The following is an 18,770-nucleotide window of genomic DNA, read 5'->3' on the forward strand; positions in this document are numbered from 1 at the left end:
TGTTACATCTTTCTGGGAATAGTAGCTCTCCTAATAACTTTCAGCACCTTCAACAAACTGCAGTTCCTAGAATTCTTTAGGGGAAGAAGAATGGCAGACAAAATTAATGGACTACGCAGAATTAGACAAAATGACTGGAAGGATTCGAAACCAGTGGGACCAGAGATTTACAGAAGATTGGAAGAAATATATGAACTATTTGGAGAGCAACTGTAATCAACAAATTATGCTAGGAGGACTACAAGAAGTTTTGTAAGGAGAAATGTATGAAATATTGCAAAGCAGAGAAAGAAGAGCGATGAGATTGAAAGGTAATAATGAAAGTAAGAAATGTATACTAAGTGATTAGAGTGGAAAATTTTCAGATGTGATTGATGGAAGTCCAAAAATAATTGTATAAGATGTAAAAGTATGTTTAATTATCTGAAAATTATATATCTATATATCTATATCTTTATCTATATCTATATCTATCTATCTATCTATCTATCTATATGAAATAAGCACAAAAAAAGAATTCTTTAGGGGAAGCCTCAACTGTTTAAAGTGGTATTATAGTGCTTGAAATGTTTGACACGAATGTGGCCTGATATCTGCCCTAACTGAAGGCTGGCTTGTAAGTCGGGCAACTGTGTGTCCTACTTTACAGAGGACATTTCTCTATCTGAAGACATCCTCTGTCTGAAAGGCTGTTCAGTTGGAAGGAGATTCCAGCTGAACATCTGGAAGAAGTTTCTGACAGTGAGAAGTGTTTGGGAGGTTCTGGACTCTCCTTCCTTGGAGGTTTCCAAGCAGAGGTTGGTTGGCCACCTGTAATGGATGCATCACAAGGGGTTAGACTAGGTAACCCTTGGGGTCCCCTCCGACTCTACAATTCTATGATGAAATCCAGGTCTGGTTTGAACAGAAAGAATCATAAGAAGGGCCTGGTAATTGCCCATCAACGGTGAACACCTGGGAAGCAGACTGAGCAGGTATGCAGGGCACCAGCACATAGTCTTCCCCATTATGGAGAGATGCATTGCATTTCTATTTAAATTATAGCCATTATTTCTACATTTGCATCCATACATATACATGAGCATATGCACATTTCAGGCAAATCAGTGTTTTTGTTGATGCCTGCCCTGGTACGCTCTCCTGACATGCCTTGCAGCCTCAGGCACACTGAGAGGCCAGCCACACCATTGATTTCCATGGCAGGTCAGAGGCTTACATCAAAAGTTTTGACGTGCTCAGCTTGATGACCTTAGGCTATCCTTGATGCTTTGGAGCAAATGAGATACAGCTCAGGGACATCCCTGGACAGTGAAGTGCGAAGTAGTAGAAGAAGAAGAGTTTGGATTTGATATCCTGCTTTACCACTGCCCGAAGGAGTCTCAAAGCGGCTAACATTCTCCTTTCCCTTCCTCCCCCACAACAAACACTCTGTGAAGTGAGTGGGGCTGACAGACTTCAAAGAAGTGTGACTAGCCCAAGGTCACCCAGCAGCTGCATGTGGAAGAGCAGGGAAGCAAACCCAGTTCACCAGATTACGAGTCTACCTCTCTTAACCACTACACCACACTGAGATTCAGAATATTTTTTTTCTTGTTTTCCTCCTCCAAAAACTAGGTGCGTCTTGTGGTCTGGTGCGTCTTATAGAGCGAAAAATATGGTAGTTTCTTTTGTCTGTGCTAAGTCTCACAATCTTTAGCTTCACTGGACAGCCTCAAGTTGGAGAGGGAAAGAAAAACTTCTCTCAGTTATGATTCTTATGATAATTACCATATTATTATTTATACCCCGCTCATCTGATTGGGTTGCCCCTGCCACTCTGGGCAGCTTCCATCACATATAACAACATGATAAAATGCCAAACATTAAAAACTTCCTGAAATAATAATAATAATAATCTCTCTCCGCATGTCTGCGTCCAAAAGACTACCCTGCCTCCCACAAAGTCCAAGGCATGCTTTTAAAAAGCAAACCAGGAAAAATATATATAATAATCTCCAACCATTATGGTCAGATTGTACACATTTCTTTTTCTCTTCTTCTTGCCAGAGATGATGGACAGCCCATATGCGCGGTCTGATATGCCCAGCTAATTACATTGATGTTCAGCAGCAGTGCTCCAGTTAAAGACCTGTCAGCATTTTCTTATTTGCCGGGTTCAGAATGTAGTTGTAAAGCAATCGATTCTGGGCTGAGTTCTGACATGCTGGTCTATGTACTCGAGAGGCATCAAACATCTGCTAAATACAGCACATAAACAGCGTTTTCTATTACATAGCAGGAGAGGGGGAGGGGAGGAATTAACACTGCCCATCAAACCAATATACGTGAAGCGAGCGCCAGCCCATGAAATCTTACGCTATAATACAATCAATTTGGGAGCAAGCCTAATGCCAAGCCAAAGGATGGGTGGCTAAGGGGCCTTTGGAAGAAGTGGGAACACTGTGTTGCTAATGGAGAGGGAAGCCTGTTTTGGGGCACTCATGGCACAGGAGAAGCCCTCTGATGCCAATGCGAAGCTCCACAGCTGTGCATAGGAGGTCAGCCACGTTGGGAATTGTCCAAGAGAGCCAGTGTGGTGTAGTGGTTAAGAGCGGTGGACTCGTAATCTGGTGAACCGGGTTCGCTTCCCTGCTCCTCCACATGCAGCTGCTGGGTGACCTTGGGCTAGTCACACTTCTCTGAAGTCTCTCAGCCTCACTCACCTCACAAAGTGTTTGTTGTGGGGGAGGAAGGGAAAGGAGAATGTTAGCCGCTTTGAGACTCCTTTGGGTAGTGATAAAGTGGGATATCAGATCCAAACTCTTCTTCCTCTTCTTCTTCTTCGGGCTCAGAAGGGCCCCCCACTGGCCTGACCTCAGGGCCATTCCCCTGCAGATGGGTGACAGCAGTGCTTTTGAATGGAAGCCATGCTCAGCACCCACCCACGGCAATGCATTTTGGGGAGAGATCTATTGTCTGGGGAACGGGATATCTGGTACGCTAAGGTGGCAGGTGGTCAACATGAACAGGAGCAGAGTTTGTGTCCCATTCAAAAGTGGTCCCACCATCTGGACCAATGCAGTAAGAGAACTGATGAAGAAATCATAGAATTGTGTAACTGTAAAGTTGGAAGGGTCATCCCCTGCAACCCCAATCTTTTGCCCAACGTAGGGCTGGAACCCACAACTCTCTGAGATTAAGAGTTTCATGCTCTACTGACTGAGCGAATCTGCCCATTTCAGTTTCTCTCATTTTTACAATCCTAAATACAGTTCTCCATATTTCCACATCCATTTGCATTCTTTCTTTTTTAAGTCCGTATGAAAATGCACCAGCATTCTAATGTGAATTTCTTCTAATATACACACTTTTGTATGCACTATTGTCTAATATACACATTTCCAAAAAAAAAATTAAAAAAAAATCCCCCAGTATAATGCACTAGTGAATGTTATTTTCCAACACATGCATTATTATTATTATTATTGTTCATTTCACCCTAGCACCTGAATATTTGTATATGTTACCAGGCAGGAGGACTGCATTGCAAAATTTACAAAAAGCACAGTTTTTGAACAATGCCTGCGTTTCAGTTCACATACTGGTTTGGAAAGCGAATTAGGTAGGTTCCCCCTTTAAAATCAAACTGAATCAAATTTCTCCCACTCCCTAGGAAAGAGTTAAGTTCAGAGTATGGCCAGTACCTCTTCTATCGCTACCAATGTAGATTTTTATTACTGCACCTAAATCAATTTTCTGCCCTTCACATTTGACCCACTAAGCTTTGAATCTGCTGACACGGGAGAGAAGCAGCCCTTTCTAAATTGAGGTTGCAAGATTTCCTTTTTGTAACACACACAGACACACACTGTATTTTTATTATTATTATTATCGCCTTGCCGTGTTTCCTAGCACAAAGCTGCTTTCTCTTATGTTGTAACAACATGCTTTACAGTTTGCATTGTGTGCCTCACACAAACGACAACTTCAATGGGGGAAGCGGGAGAAGAGGCAGTCAAACTGGTGGGTCCATGGTCAGGGAGCAACAACAAGCCAAGAAAGGTCAGAGGGAAGAGGAGGCCCAGAAGAGTATTGGAGTCTAGGCAGGTGAGAAGTCCAGCCGGGCAAGGATCACAGGAATAGGCTACAGGTCAGCAGAAGATCGTGTTGCTGTGGCAAAGACCAAGGGCGAAGATAAGATAAAACTTTATTTGCATTAGCCAATGGCCATAGCAACAGTACAACATTACAGTATGCGCAGAAAAGGACATTTGATATAAGAGCACAATTTAAAGTCCTGAAACAGCCGTCAGTTAGTGGCCCTTATTTTGATTGCCCCAGCTATGAACCTAGCAACCTTTGCTGTTATCTGCTCATTTTGATCTGATAGAAGAAAGGACATTGTGGCAGTGGTTGAGCGCCCTGGGATGGTTAGTACGAGTGGGGTGATGATCTCATTCCTCAAGTCTTTGTAGAGAGTGCCAGACAGGAGGACGTGTGCCGCTGTTTCGGTGCTACCATCTCCACAGGGGCCAAGACGTTTCTCAGACGGGATCTTTTGGAAACGACCCTCAAGTACCGCAGATGGCAAAACATCCAGTCTTGCAAGTGTAAAAGCACGTCTGTATTTTGAGATAATAAATTTGTGCAGATATGGGGCCAGAGAATCAAAATGGGGAGGTGGGAAATGAACATACCAAGGGCAGAATTTCCTTATAGTGGCCACGTTGGTCTGATGCTTGGTATCTTTTGGATGTTGACCAATTAGACGGTTTGCTTTAGTAGGGCCCATAGTGACGAAGGGCGAAATGCAGGTCTTATGTAGTCCTCCTTGACTTGCTCCCAGCTGTAATGCGTCTCATCACCTGACTGTACTTGCTGACCTGCGCCCAATTCAGATAAGGTCAGCACAGCCAGCCTGGCTCCTACAAAACTCACAATGCTCATTACAACTACAAAGAGTCACATTCTGGCGGGGAGCAGGTTTGTTGTGCAATAGCTCCAGATCATCTTTAATGCTGCAACCTGAGTTGAGTTGTATGCGATTGAGTCTCATTCCCAGATAGTGACAGGCTGGATTTATGGAAAGTACCTACTGTAGCTTCTAAAAAGAAATAGAAAGTCTCTCTCTCTCTCTCTCTGGATATTGTGACTAGTTTGGGCAACCTGACATGGTATCCAAATCAAGAACTGTCTCCCACATTGCGGTTTAGGAATGAGTGGTGCTTCTCTGATGCAAAGGGCAAAGGAAGCATCACGGTCCTTTTGCAGAGACATTTCCATCTGCAATTTGATCTGAGAATCAAAATGAGGCAGCGACTGCAGACCTGATGACCCAGTGCTGGACTGGGGAAATAAGCTGCAGATGAAGCCAAGGCTGCTGCCTTATTATTCTGTTCATCACCAGAAACTGCTTCTTTCTTTTTCCTGTTCCTAGATAAGGCTAGGCTATTTGGATACTGGCTTATATGAATACAACAGTCGAAGCACTCAAAATCCACCTGTTTCAAAGAGCTTTTCACAGATGTATTTTTGTTCGGACATGCTGTTGTCATATTGTTCTATAGCTGTTCTATTGTTTTACTGCCACGGCTTTGGAAATGAATCTGTACTGTTTAATATAGATTCATGGTGTTGGAAGGGATCCTGAGGGTCATCTAGCCCAACCCCCTACAATGCAGGAATCTCAACTCGAACATACAAGACAAATGGCCATCCAATGTCTGCTTAAAAACCTCCAAGAAAGGTAAACATTGAAGAGAACTGAAGTTGCATGAGATTTTTCAACTGTTCTTGGATGTTCTTTCAACGCTGATTTCAAATCTGAAATTGATTTTTGTGTACATGCTATATTTATTTTCAATTTCTGACTTTTGACAATATGTCATATTTACACTGGGGATAAGTGGACACTGACACGTTGACCTACCTTAACCGCATGGTAATTATTGTTTTGCAAACTTAATTTTTCTTTATTTTTATAGTTTTGTAACCTAAATATTTGTATTTTTTCAGATCAGACCATGACAAAAATGTGTAAACAATCTATTTATTTCAACACACCAAGTCTGGGAAAATGTTTATGAAGACTACACATGTGAAATGGATTTTATATTTTTGAAAAGTTACAGAGGTGCTGAGTAAGGGAACTAGAAAGGTCAGCTGTGTGAGAATGGATTAACATCAAGAGAAGGATGAGGAGAAGATTAAAGAAGAATGAAGTGGCTACATCAGGAAGTCACGGACATATGTTTGCAACAGGAGAGGGGAAACCTAATTTTTTAAAAGAAATTGTATTAAATTTAAATAATTTGGACCAATTTTTTTTTAATTTTGACAACCAATAAAATTAATTAATTAATTAATTAATAAAACCTGCAAGGAAGGAGAGTCCATCACCTCCTGAGGGAGTCTGTCCCACTATCGAACAGCTCTTACAAAAAGTACTTCTGATATTTCGTCGGAATCCCCTTTCTTGTAACTTGAGAACATTGGTTTGGGTCCTCAAGGGCCACCTAGTCTAACCTCCTGCCATGCAGGAACATACAACAATTGCTTTGCAATTTGTGTTTATTAGGATAAATTCATACGAAAATGCTGATGAATTTTTGTGAGGACGTCTGTGTTTGTGTGTGTGTGTATGATGTTTTATATATATATGTATGTATTATTTAGTCGTTTAGTCGTGTCCGACTCTTCGTGACGCCATGGACCAGAGCACGCCAGGCACTCCTGTCTTCCACTGCCTCCCGCAGCTTGGTCAAACTCATGCTGGTAGCTTCGAGAACACTGTCCAACCATCACGTCCTTCGTCATCCCCTTCTCCTTGTGCCCTCCATCTTTCCCAACATCAGGGCCTTTTCCAGGGAGTCTTCTCTTCTCATGAGGTGGCCAAAGTACTGGAGCGTCAGCTTCAGGATCTGTCCTTCCAGTGAGCACTCAGGGCTGATTTCCTTCAGAATGGATAGGTTTGATCTTCTTGCAGTCCATGGGACTCTCAAGAGTCTCCTCCAGCACCAGAATTCAAAAGCATCCATTCTTCGGCGATCAGCCTTCTTTATGGTCCAGCTCTCACTTCCATACATCACTACTGGGAAAACCATAGCTTTAACTATACGGACCTTCCTTTTACGCTAGGCCTTTGCAAAGTCAAATTATGGGGCAGGTTTTTTTTTTAAACAGCAGCGATGATCAGAGTTAATTGCAGCTGGCCCTCCTAAAGGCTTGAAATGTACAGTGTATATACTACTATTCTCCATCTAGAACACACAACTAGTTGATATGAAGGGAAGTGTAGTAACCCTATAGAGAACTTGGGAGCTGGATCCGGGGGGCAGGGCGGGGCGGGGGTGCTATAAAGAACCAGGTGCTTTATAGCTGATGTGATAAGATTAGAGGCAAGCCCATTTTGAGAGGCTTTCGTCGCGCTGCCTGCGACACTGCAGCAATTTCCCCTTCTACATTCAGGCAAGGTATCAGGCGAATGATAAATCATTTGCATCCATTTCTCAATGAATGGAGGGGAGGCGAATTAGTATGCAAATGTAACTGTTGGCAAGCAGGACCGTGTCAGCCTGAACGGAGTCAAATTAGTTGACGATTTTCCAAGAACAAATTTGCATATTTGCGGGTGGGGTGGGGGGAGGAAACACACACACAAACAGAGAGGGAGAAAGAACCCCGAGACCAGGCCACAAGTCCAGGTTATCCAACTGGGAACAGAGGCTCTTTTTGAAATGTTGTCTGAAAGAATGTGATTAGGAGGAAAACTGACGACCGGTTGATACATTCGGCTGACCCGTTACAAAGCATTATTTCCCAAAGAATCTGTCACTTTTCCTGCTGCAGGCATAGGCCTGACATCAGCGCAAGGCATCTTCAGGCGGTACCCAGAGACCCAGAAGGCCCAGTACTGACACCTGCTCTGGGCCCACTGATTGTTGTTGTTGTTGTTAAGTCATTTAGTCATGTCCGACTCGTTGTGACCCCATGGACCAGAGCACACCAGGCACTCCTGTCTTCCACTGCCTCCCACAGTTTGGTCAAACACATGCTGGTACCTCCGAGAACACTATCCAACCATCTCATCCTCTGTCGTCCCTTTCTCCTTGCACCCTCCATCTTTCCCCAACATCAGGGTCTTTTCCAGCAAGTCTTCTCTTCTCATGAGGTGGCCAAAGTATTGGAGCCTCAGCTTCACGATCTGTCCTTCCAGTGAGCACTCAGGGCTGATTTCCTCAAGAATGGAGAGGTTTGATCTTCTTGCAGTCCATGGGACTCTCAAGAGTCTCCTCCAGCACCATAATTCAAAAGCATAAATTCTTTGGCGATCAGCCTTCTTTATGGTCAGCTTTCACTTCCATACATCACTACTGGGAAAACCATAGCTTTTACTATACGGACCTTTGTTGGCAAGGTGATGTCTCTGCTTTTTAAGATGCTGTCTAGGTTTGTCATTGCTTTTCTCCCAAGAAGCAGGTGTCTTTTAATTTTGTGGCTGCTGTCACCATCTGCAGTGATCATGGAGCCCAAGAAAGTAAAATCTCTCACTGCCTCCATAAGAAACAAACAAGCACCATTTCAATTTTCCCACAGTGACCCCAGAGTGATGCTAAACTGAAGGCATTGTGGGAAATTGAAAATGGCCGCTCACCAGTGGACACTAATCAGGGCAAGGTGGCTGCTTGCCTCGGTAGCTAGCAGATCAGATCACCTCCCTGTCCCCATAGACGTACCATTGTGATAAGGGACGCAGGTGGCGCCATGGTCTAAACCACCGAGCCTCTTGGACTTGCCGATCGTAAGGTCGGCAGTTTAAATCTGTGCGACGGGGTGAATTCCCATTGCTCTGTCCCAGCTCCTGCCAACCTAGAAGTTCGAAAGCATGAGTAAATAAATAGGTACCACTGCGGTGGGAAGGTAAATGATGTTTCTGGGGACTCTGGCACTCGTCACAGTCCTCCATGAGCCAGAAGCAGTTTAGTCATGCTGGCCACATGAACTGGAAAAGATGTCTGCAGACAAACGCCGGCTCCCTCAGCCTGAAAGCAGACATCATATCCCATATCCTGTATACCTGAAGGAGCGTCTCCACCCCCATCGTTCAGCCCGGACACTGAGGTCCAGCGCCGAGGGACTTCTGCTGGTTCCCTCATTGCGAGAAGTGAGGTTACAGGGAACCAGACAGAGGGCCTTCTCAGTAGTGGCGCCCACCCTGTGGAACACCCTCCCTTCAGATGTGAAGGAAATAAGCAGCTATCCTATCTTTAAAAGACATCTGAAGGCAGCCTTGTTTAGGGAAGTTTTTAATATTTAATGCTGTACTGTTTTTAACACTTGATTGGGAGCTGCCCAGAGTGGCTGGGGAAACTCAGCCAGTTGGGCGGGGTATAAATAATAAATTATTATTATTATATTATTATTATTATTTGACTGGATTTAACTATCTAGGGGTCCTTTACCTTACCTCTTTACCAACCCATTTTGATGGGTTAATGAAAACAGACAGCTCTGACGGGAGTTGTAGTTCAGAACATCTGGAGGGCACCAGCTTGGTGACAGATGTTCCGGACACAAAAATGCCCTGCAGCCAAATAGCGGAAGCCATCTTTGCTCACCAGGAAGCAAAGGGGGAAACAACCTAACTAAAGGCAGGGACCACTTAAGGAGCAAACGCCATTTTTAATGCAAATTGACTAACGTTTTTAGGCAATCTATATATACAGAGCACTCGGCAAAAGTATTTCCTCTGTAGCGCAATGGCACACTGCATGCAGCGCTCTCAGGGAAAATTCTTCCTGCCTTGGATGGGAGCAATAAACCAGATTATTTTACGGCAGGCAGTAATTAGGCAGAAAGGCTGCTAGTAAAAAGAAATAAATATATAAATAAATATATAAATATATATATATAAAGGCAGACCCCCCGTTCAACAACCCCCTTCCCTCAGCTCTCTTGCACGCCATCGTAGCATCTCCTGCCTGGTTTTTATAGTTCTCTCTGGAGCCGTCGTTTCCCGTCCCTCATCAACATGCCTTGCTCATTTTCCAGCGGCGGCCAATCGTGGGCCAGCGCACATATTGAGTGGATATTTACGGCACCGGAGCTGTAGGTCGTAACTCAAAGCCTGCGGAAAGCGGGTGCGGAAGAACTCATGTCTTGGAAAGCCCCGACGCTGAGCCAAGGCTGGCCAGGAGACAAAAGGAGGCTTGCAATCTGCAATGGCTGCAAGTGTGGCTTTGTCTTGGAACGTAGGAGACATGGAATTCCGGGGTGGAATCGATTAGGTTGTGCGTGTCGAAGGAAGCACCCAGGAGATATCTATCTCCATTCATTGTACAGTCATACCTTGGTTTTCAAATAGGTTCGTTCTTGAAGGTTTTGGCTCCCGAACGCCGCAAACCCGGAAGCGAGTGTTCTGGTTTGCGAACGTTCTTTGGAACCCAAAGGTCTGACACGACTTCCAATTGGCTGCAGGAGCTTCCAGTGTGGTGTAAGAGCAAGAGTGTGCAAGAGCCAGTGTGGTGTAGTGGTTAAGAGCGGTAGTCTCATAATCTGGGGAACCGGGTTCGCGTCTCCACTCCTTCACATGCAGCTGCTGGGTGACCTTGGGCCAGTCACACTTCTTTGAAGTCTCTCTGCCCCACTCACTTCACAGAGTGTTTGTTGTGGGGGAGGAAGGGAAAGGAGAATGTTAGCCGCTTTGAGACTCCTTAAAGGGAGTGAAAGGCGGGATATCAAATCCAAACTCCTCTTCTTCTTCTTCAATCAGAAGCCGCACTTTGGTTTTTGAATGTTTTGGAAGTCGAACGGACTTCTGGAACAGATTGCGTTCAACTTCAGGGCCGTCTTTAGCAGATGCGGCACCGGGGTGCAGATATCCACCTAGAGCCCCCAAATTACCACAGATAGTGTTAGGGTGGCCATAGCTGTGCACTGCCAGCCATGGGGGGGGGGCAATTCCCCCCCATGCTGCTGCGGGAGAGCGATGCTCACAGTGGCTTGGGAGTAAAGTTGCGCCTCTCCCAAGCCTCCGCAGGAGGAGGGCGATCCCAACAGAGGCTTGGGAGGCAAGCTGTATGCCCGCCAACCATATGGTTGATGGGGTGCAGCTGACGGGCATGCAGGAGGGAAAGTGAAGGCCGCCGGCAAAGCCGCACAGCTCCCCCACTTGCTGGGGCACCCCTGAGAGGCCGGCGCCCTGGTGCGACACACCACTAAGCCCTATGGGAAGGAGGGCTCTGTTCAACTTCCAAGGTACGACTTTATTACAAATATCAAGGCAACCTCATATTTAAAGACAAGACCCTTCCCATCCTAATTCTTATAAATCACCTGATTTGAAGATTAATATAATTTGGATATATATATATTGCAAACCACCCCATCCAACCATTTTTTCAAAATAGAGTATTACTGGGATGAATAAGCGTTAGAATTTTGGCTGGCCTTTTCTCCAAAATCAGTCGTTCCACTTATAAGAATTGCCTGCTGTTTGGTGTGCCAGCTGGGGATGGGTGGGTGAGGGACTTTGGCTTCCCCACCCAATTTCTTTGGGGGGAGGGTATGGGGCCCCTCAATACTGAGCGGCAACATCGCCCATCACAAGAAGCTCCCAGTGAAGTGGAGTGCAGAAAGTCACAAGGCAATGACAAATCGCATCACAAGATTTATCTCAGATGATCTCACAAAGGGAACTTCTTCAATGGAAGCCATGCATCTGATGAGATGTCCACCTTTCGTTTGAGATCCTTTTAAATGAAAATTTCAGGGACTGAATCTAGGACGCTCTGCATGCTAGCATGTGCTCTCCTACTGATCCATGGTTTCTTCCCAATTAGACTGTCTTCACATTCAAACTGAAGGAACAAAAAATGAGAGTTTTCGCTCATGCTTGCACTCCTCCGACAACTTGCATTAGAGAGCAGTGTTTCTGCATGCAAATGTAAACAATGTGTCCCTTCTCGATGACTGCTGCCCTGTCATTGCATTCCTTATTGACGTTAACGTTAGCAGGACTAGAAATGAGATGATGCTAATTGGCCTAAAGGGGTGTGCACAATTTCTCTCCACTGTAAAACGTTGAAGGGAATTTATTCGGCAAAATTTGCATTGCAACAGAATGAGCTCCGCCTTGCGAAGAAGAAGAAGAAGAAGGAGAAGAAGAGGAGGAGGAGTTTGGATTTGATATCCAACTTTATCACTCCCCTTAAGGAGTCTCAAAGCGGCTAACATTCTCCTTTCCCTTCCTCCCCCACAACAAACACTTTGTGAGGTGAGTGAGGCTGAGAGACTTCAGAGAAGTGTGACTAGCCCAAGGTCACCCAGCAGCTGCATGTGGAGGAGCGGGGAAGCAAACCCGGTTCACCAGATTACGAATCTACCACTCTTAACCACTACACCACACTGGCTGAGAGGTGCTAGCTGCAAAGGTCTCTAAGCCTGGATCAGATCAGAGGAGTGATCTTTTCCTCCCCTTTAAAAGGAAAAATGGAAACTTCAATCTAGACCAAGCCAGCAGAACATGTGACCTACCAAAATGAACAAAGTCTGCTGAGCACGTCTTGTGATCCACCAGTGCCTGACCCCCATTTCTGCAGCATGAAGCAAAGGCAAGAGGCTTAGAATGATAGAAAGCTGCCTTATACGGAGTCAGACTATTGGCCTAGCCAGCTCAATACTGTCTACACTGGCAGGCAGTGGCTTTTCAGGGGTTCAGACTGGAGACTCTCCAAGCCCTACCTGGAGATGCTGGGGACTGAACCTGGGATGTTTTGCATGTTATGGTTAATAATAATAATAATAATAATAATAATAATAATAATAAATTGTATACAGTGGAACCTTGGTTCTCAAACTTAATCCGTTCTGGAAGTCCGTTGCAAAACCAAAGGCGTTCCAAAGCCAGGCGCGCTTTCCCATAGAAAGTAATGCAAAATGGATTAATCCATTCCAGACTTTTAAAAACAACCCCTAAAACAGGAATTTAACATGAATTTTACTATCCAACGAGACCATTCATTCATAAAATGAAAGCAATAAGCAATGTACTGCAGTCACACAATCAATCAATCAATCAATCAATAGCTGAACTGGTTTCCACACAGTCACAAAAACAAAACAAAAAAGCCGCAAAAACAAAAAAGAAAATAAATAGCAAAAACAGACAGACCTCAGGATAACACTCAAAATGGAAGTGTGGCACTCAAAACGGAACATGTGCGGCTTCTGAAAAAAGTTCACAAACTGGAACACTTACTTCTGGGTTTGCAGTGTTTTGGTTCTAAGTTGTTTGAGTACCAAGGCGTTTGAGAACCAAGGTACCACTGTACTGCCCTTCATCCAAAGATCACAGGGCGGTTCACAACATAAAAATACAAAACTACAGCACAAAATACATAATAAAACAAAAACAAACAAATAACCCTCCTCCTATAAACACATTTAAATGCTGGAAGAATGTTAATCAGCCCAAGGCCTGGCTGAAGAAGAATGTTTTTGCCTGGTGCCTAAAGGTGAAGGCACCAGGTGAGGTGAAGGCACCAGGCGAGGTGAAGGCACCAGGCGAGCCTTCCTGGGGAGAGCATTCCACAAACGGGAGCCACTGCAGAGAAGGCCCCGTTCTCATGTTGCCATCCTCCAGACCTCTTGTGGAGGCACACGAAGAAGGGTCTCATATGAAAAATTGTGGGGTCTGGGTCAGTTGATTTTATTGAGCCTTGGACTCTTATTCTGGAACCTAATCTCTAGTGAAGAGCAGGAGCACCACGACACAGCGTCTCAACCCCCAGTTAAGACAATTGGTCCAGTTGAATACCATGACCAATAGTTCCGAAAGTTAATAAGAGCTCCTGGAAAATCCACAAGAAAAACCTCCCTCCCTCTTCTTTCGTACTGATCATTGACCACAGCAGCTAAGATAAGCCTGGCACCAGATTCAAAGGGATCCAGAGGATCGCTTTCACCACCAAAGGTCCAAGAATTACCTTCCTAAACTTCTCCCAGCCAATTAGTGCCACTTTAGAAAATTGGTTCCTCCCTACTTTTTAAATCATTTTGCTGACTCTGTATTTTCTTTTAATTTAATTTACGTTTTTGCTTTTTTTATCAATTGTTTTAATAGGTATGTGTACAACACTTTGAATGCCATTTCAGGCAACAACAACAACAAAAAAGTACCTTGGAAAATCTAACAATAAATAACTATCTGATGCCATTCATACAAATGGAAAAGACACCCCAGGTTGGTCACAAAATAGGAACCCTTTTTGAAGTGGGGGGAGGGACCTTTCCTGATATCCTGGCATGTTGCATTGGGGAAAATATCTACACCTACCAGCACAGGTGTGTCCTGCAAAATGAAGAGCATTGGGTTGTTCTGGGTTGGCAGCTGTCAATCATCACTCTATTCTCTAGGTCAGCCTCCGCCCACCTGACAGCCCCTGTGCTGGCTGGGGCTGATGGGATTTGTGGTCCAAAGCATTTGGAGGGAATTGGATCGGCAAAGGTGACTCTGGGCACTCGCAAGTGGATCCCTTCGTATCCTTTTCTCTGCCTAATAATTTTCCAGGGTTTGGAATCAAAACTAATTTGTCAATAATTCCTTGGGCCCTCCTCAACGAGAGGACCTATCTCTCAGAGAAAGGTAATTGGCATCGGATCTGAAAAACTGCTAAGTTCATTTGGCACCCGAGGGTATATTTTGTCAGGTGCAGCTCAGTTAGATTAATTCATATGAGTCAGATGTGCTTTGACCTCATCCTTCCCCTCGCTGATCTGCATTCATTCCTTATCATTTTTTCCTCTCCCCATCTGTTCTCTAGCTATTTCCCATTAAAGTTCTCACTGTTGTGTTTTCTTCCTCTACTTCTGCCCGTTATATGGTTGTGATTTGAAAGTGACATTTTCTTTTCTGTTCTATTCTATTCTATTCAATTAATTGATTGACTGATTGATTGCATTTCCATCCCACCTTTTTCTCCAAGGAGTTTGAGGTGGTGTACATAGGTTAAACCACAGAGCCTAGGACTTGCTGATCAGAAGGTTGGGGGTTCGAATCCCCGTGACAGGGTGAGCTCCCGTTGCTCGGTCCCTGCTCCTGCCAACCTAGCAGTTCGAAAGCATGTCAAAGTGCAAGTAGATAAATAGGTACCACTCTGGCGGGAAGGTAAACGGCGTTTCCGTGCGCTGCTCTGGTTCACCAGAAGCGGCTTACTCATGCTGGCCACATGACCTGGAAGCTGTACGCCGTCTCCCTCGGCCAATAAAGCGAGATGAGCGCCGCAACCCCAGAGTCGGTCACGACTGGACCTAATGGTCAGGGGTCCCTTTACTTTTACCTTTACATGTTTCACCCCCTCCTTGTTTAATCCCCACAAAAACTCCCTGAATTCTCCAGCGCTCTCTTGACCCCACCTCTTCCCCATGAATCAGATGTGTTCCATGTCACTTCACTAAAAGGACCTTGACTAGCTCACTTAGAATTCCACAAAATGTCAGCCATCATCATGGCTTCCATCTCAAATACCAGTTCTTTTGCTTCTCTCGCCTTCCCCACTCTTGGCCAGACTGGCTCTCTGCTGCAACCCAAAAGGGAGCTTGGCCTGCTGCCCACTTAGAAATATTCAGCGCTGAGGAGGCAACTCTCTCACTCTCTCTGTCTCTCCCCCAAGCACGATACTTGATAGATTTGTAATTAATATGCAGAGGCAAGAAAATTGCGGCGTGATGAGTAGATTACAAAGCCAGCTCTTTCATCATCTTTGTGATTCCCACCCACCTCCCCTGCCAATGGCGGTGATTGCAATCCATTTCCATATTTCCTTGAGCTTCTGAAGGAGCACGCTGATTTGATGCTTTGCTTCCATTTTCAAGGCGCTGCAGGTGTTTGGTGACAATCAGGATTGCTGTCATAGGTTGCTTCCGCAGTCAGGCCTGGACGGGTGTGTTCCTTGCTGTTGTTCAACCAGCCAAAAGTGGAATTAATATAGCAGACCAGCTGGCATTTAATAGAATGCCATACGATTCAGCAATACCCTTCACCGCAGCTACAGGACTGCTTCTTGGGAGAAAAGCAATGACAAACTAGACAGCATCTTAAAAAGCAGAGACATCACCTTGCCAACAAAGGTCCGTATAGTAATCAACGAGATGGTTGGACAGTGTTCTCGAAGCTACCAGCATGAGTGTGACCAAACTGCGGGAGGCAGCGGAAGACAGGAGTGCCTGGCGTGCTCTGGTCCATGGGGTCGACAAAGAGTCGGACATGACTAAACAACAACAACAAGCCCCTTTCAGCAAATATCCCATGCAATGTTAAGTAATAGCTTTCTCCTTACCTGTTCTACCCCAGTTATTCCTTCCTGTTCATCGTAGCTGGGTGATTAGTGATTAACTGTTTTATGAAGGATAATAGAAGAGAACAATTAATTGCAAAATCCCCAAACCCCTGAGAGAACAGAATCTAACTAAGGGGCAGGATCTAACTAAGGGGAAGTTCATCACCACTTCTAATATGCTGAACAAGGACTAAAAGGGACTGAAATTGCTATAAAACTACAGCAGCTTTTATAAGCTTCTGTAGAATTATAGAACGGTAAAGTTGGAAGGGACCCCAAGGGTCATCTAGACCAACCCCCTGACACGCAGGAACCAAAGCTGAAGAATCCCAGACGTTTGATCTCTTTTTAAAAACCTTCAAAGTCCACCAGGCTTTGCATGTCAACAATAGATGCACGCGCTGGTGTTGCAGCTGTATTTTCCTCTCTGTCCACCCCTCATTACCACAAAAACAGGCCTCAGGGACATTAGGAACACACAAAAATTATGGGAAGGCAGCGATTTGCTAACAACTTTCAACGAAATCTGCGGGGGGGGGGGGGAGGAGAGAAGTTGTCGTGGTTCCACAGCAAAAAAAAAAAGCACGCAGAGCAAGATCTTTTCTCAACCAACACGTGTTTTGAAATGAAGGAAGCAACCTTTAGGTGGAGGTACTTTGGGCTGGAACGCGGGGTGGCGCTGTGGGTTCAACCACAGAGCCTAGGACTTGCCGATCAGAAGGTCAGCGGTTCGAATACCCGCAACGGGGTGAGCTCCTGTTGCTCAGTCCCTGCTCCTGCCAACTTAGCAGTTCGAAAGCACTTCAAAGTGCAAGTAGATAAATAGGTACCACTCTGGCGGGAAGGTAAACGACGTTTCCGTGCGCTGCTCTGGTTCGCCAGAAGCGGCTTAGTCCTGCTGGCCACATGACCTGGAAGCTGTACGCCGGCTCCCTCGGCCATTAAAGCGAGATGAGCGCCGCAACCCCAGAGTTGGCCACGACTGGACCTAATGGTCAGGGTTCCCTTTACCTTTACTTTGGGCTACGTAAGAAACTTTGGGGAAAGGACAGGGGCAGTTTTACAGATGTTGTTGTACTACATTACCCATCAGCCCCAGCAAGCATGGCTAATGATCTGGGGTGATGGCTAAAGGGATCACTGGAGTTGTAGTGTAAAACCCCCTGGAAAGCAACACATCAACAACATCTGCACAAGGGTTTTTTTTGTGATCTGCTCTCCTTCCAAAAACAGCCCATCACTTCCCCCCCAAGATGATTCTCCAAGTACAATGGTATCTCGGAATTCGAACGGAATCAGTTCCAGAAGTCTATCTGACTTCCAAAACGTTTGGAAACGTTTTGGAAGCTCCTGCAGCCAATCGGAAGCCGTGTCAGATGTTCGGGTTCCAAAGAACGTTCACAAACCAGAACACTCAATTCTGGGTTTGTGGTGTTTGACTCGCAAGGTGTTTGGGATCCAAGGTACGACTGTATTGTAAGCCAGTGTGGTGTATGCAGGCATGTGTGTGGGTAATTATGCAATGGTAGAAACAGATTTATTACTTTTAGTCTACTGAGTTTATAATCTTTCCTGCTTTGTCTTAGGTGACTGCACAACATTTTTGGCAAGTTTGGGTTGCGAAGCAGTTTACGAATCTGTCGATGAATAAAATAAAACCTCAAAAAGCCCGTCAGCCTCGAAGACTTTAAAAATAAGATTTTGATCAGCTTTTCGAAAGAACACTGCACATTTCCCAACCTGCTTGGTTGTTTCACTCATGGCTGAGTTTTGTTCATAGGATTTACATTTTAAAGATTGCCCCAATTAATCTGTCTGGGAAAAAAGTATTGCGAAAATGCATGGTTTGGCTGCGTGCTTCACTTGTAAGAATGAAAATGGCTTGTTGGGGGAACAACTTTAAGTGTGAAGCATAAATGGAAATCAGTCAGTCAGTCACAAGAATGCAGATGGTTTGTTGCAAACGGTTGACTCTTAAAATGACACCGCTATCACAAGAAGATGTAATGACTGTACATTGAAAAGTATAGCCCATTTCAGAATGGCCAGGAGATTTCTTTTGGATCGTGATCCAGGCTGACACAAATTTATTAATTTATAAAATTTCTTATCTGCCCTTCACCCGAAGGTCCCAGCGAAGCTTACAGCAACAGAATAGACAATTATGAAACCAGACAAATATAACTGTTCCAGCCAGAAGAATTGAGCAAAAGAGGTGAGGCCCACAAAACAAAACACCTTAACTAGCAAACTCCAGATTGAAGAGATCTGTCTTGAGCATAGGGCAAAGGCTATTCAACAATGAAGCTAGATCCACTTCTTTGGGGAGGGAGTGCTGCAGTCTAGGGGCTATCACCGAGAAAGTCCTTTTCTAGGCTGCCCTTCATTATACTTCTGAGGCTGGTGGAACTACCAAGAGAGGCCCCTCTGCCTATCAACATCTGTCAGGGACTG

At 45.0% G+C, this 18,770-nt stretch overlaps 2 long non-coding RNA genes across 2 annotated transcripts in view; one reads left to right on the forward strand and one right to left on the reverse strand.

Annotated features, from left to right (window-relative positions):
* The window catches only part of LOC307215236, a 171,883-nt gene that overhangs the window by 25,005 nt on the left and 128,108 nt on the right, over window positions 1–18,770 (forward strand). Inside the window, exon 2 of the long non-coding RNA XR_013838414.1 lies at window positions 12,133–12,281. This is a non-coding gene — a long non-coding RNA (uncharacterized lncRNA). The remainder of the gene's footprint in view (window positions 1–12,132; window positions 12,282–18,770) is intronic.
* On the reverse strand, window positions 3,881–9,555 carry LOC307215181. Its single transcript, XR_013838354.1, has 3 exons — window positions 9,454–9,555; window positions 4,677–4,862; window positions 3,881–4,149 (listed from the first exon to the last, which is right to left on the reverse strand). It is a non-coding gene; the product is annotated as an uncharacterized lncRNA (long non-coding RNA).

This window comes from Podarcis cretensis, assembly GCF_951804945.1.
Source record: "Podarcis cretensis genome assembly, chromosome: 4".
In the NCBI taxonomy this organism is placed as follows: Eukaryota; Metazoa; Chordata; class Lepidosauria; order Squamata; family Lacertidae; genus Podarcis; species Podarcis cretensis.